This window comes from Vidua macroura, chromosome Z (assembly GCF_024509145.1).
Source record: "Vidua macroura isolate BioBank_ID:100142 chromosome Z, ASM2450914v1, whole genome shotgun sequence".
In the NCBI taxonomy this organism is placed as follows: Eukaryota; Metazoa; Chordata; class Aves; order Passeriformes; family Viduidae; genus Vidua; species Vidua macroura.
Window position 1 is genome coordinate 72,625,020 of NC_071611.1, and position 1,886 is coordinate 72,626,905.

The following is a 1,886-nucleotide window of genomic DNA, read 5'->3' on the forward strand; positions in this document are numbered from 1 at the left end:
ATTATTGATTTGCACTTGATTATATGCAAATCATAGGATAAGTATAGTTAGAGTGGTATAGACTTCTTTCATATTTTTTTTTTATCATTTTGATGAGGGCATTGCTATCATGATTATATGTCTAGGCAGGAAATGAGTCTAGTGACTTAGATAAATAGAGATAATGATTCTACTATGTACCATTTTAATTTCAGATGCTTATTTAGGAAACAAACCTGTTGTGGTTTTGTCTATACATTGTTGTCCATACATAGTAGCCATATGAAAGAAATTCAGTAGAAGTGACATTTATACTAGGTCATTCAAGAATTGGTTTCTGATTAACGTACAGTTACAGTTCAGTTGTCGTTTTGCAGAGACTAGTATTTTTAGAACACTTTTTAGTGTAGTTTCCACTTGCATAGTACCTACTTATGGGAGGAAAACATTTGGGAAAACATTGCTTTGAAATACTTTTTATTTAACAGGTAAACAAGTAGTGTCTTTATACTTTGAGTTCTGACACTTTGCTTATGGCTGTGTTTCAATAAAGAGTAAGAACTGAAAGTTATGCTAAAAATTGAAGTTTCATGCTTTGTTGGATTGCACTTAAACCAGTGAACAGTAAGAGTATTTTGGAGGTGCTGTTCTGCTACACTTGAAAATTAAAATTGGAAAGGAGTAGTCTTGTTGGTGTTGATCTAAGTTTAGTTGGTGGCTGAATGCAAACCTGAAACAAGCAGCCTTGATTCTGGTCTGGTCTGTGCATTTTTCTATTTGCTTCAGCAGGTTTTGGAAATCTGAATGAAAGCTCCCTGGTCTGAGCAAGTGCTAGTGAGCTTAGCGCAGAGGACAGAGAACTACTGACAGCTTATCATCACAGTTTTGATGAAAAGGTGGATCTGGACCTCATTATGCACTCACTTCATAACATCTGTCATAGTTGTGAGACCGGTAAGTATAAACACACACTCCCAGCCAATGATTGTACTTTGAGCCTTTGATGAATCCTGCCCTTCTTTTGGAAACACTACATAGGTAAAACCTTCCAAATGCTACTCTGCACAGTACTGATGGATATTTTAAGCGAATTTGCTGCTTAACTCTGCAAACCTGCTTCTCTTTCAGGAGCGATTTTAATATTTCTTCCTGGATATGATGAGATAGCTTGAGGGACCGCATTCTTTTTGATGACAGGAGATTTGCTGACCATGCGCACAGGTAAAGCCTCTATGGTTGAGGTTTTCACTGTGTCTTCCAAAAACACTTAAATGTGCATTAGATATCAGGTTTTCATGCTTCATTCAAATACTCCGACTTTGGATCAGAAGAAAGTCACCTCCTGCTGTGCGCAAGATAGTACGTTTTAGAGGACTTTGTCAGATATTGTATTAATCTCTTTTGTCTTTGCTTTTAACTATAGTTCTGGTTGTTTTAATTGCAGATTCTTTCTACAAATACAGCAGAAACCAGCATAACAGTCAATGATGTGGTATTTGTTATTGGCTCAGGCAAGGTGAAAGAGGTATGAGTGGTTAAAACCTTCTGTGACAAGTAAACTTCCTAGTGTTATTCTAACATATGTAATAGGTAAATTTTAGAGTACTATTTTCTTATAGTAGGCTGACAGCTAGTGCATGTCAAGTAACAAAGATCACAGAAGTTTTGACATTCTTTTCATGACAAATACTGTAAAAAATTAGCTGTTAATAAACCTTGTAAAAGCTATTGTAGATTGAAATGTTGATGCATTTTACAGTTTCTGTTAGGTGTTTTAAAATGAGTCCATCTGTTTAGACTGCCATATTCCTGAGACTTAAGAGAGCACTGGGAGTTCCCTTTGTCCTACTGTTGTGTCAAAATCAAATCCATTAAGTTTTTAAGTATTGCTTATGTTGTGTTGAATG

The 1,886-nt window shown here is 35.7% G+C and overlaps 1 long non-coding RNA gene across 1 annotated transcript; it reads left to right on the forward strand.

Annotated features, from left to right (window-relative positions):
- The first annotated feature begins 793 nt into the window (after nucleotides 1-793).
- On the forward strand, nucleotides 794-1,495 carry LOC128822631 (uncharacterized). The gene is made up of 3 exons (XR_008441532.1): nucleotides 794-933; nucleotides 1,108-1,200; nucleotides 1,424-1,495. It is a non-coding gene; the product is annotated as an uncharacterized LOC128822631 (long non-coding RNA).
- The last annotated feature ends 391 nt before the right edge of the window (nucleotides 1,496-1,886 follow it).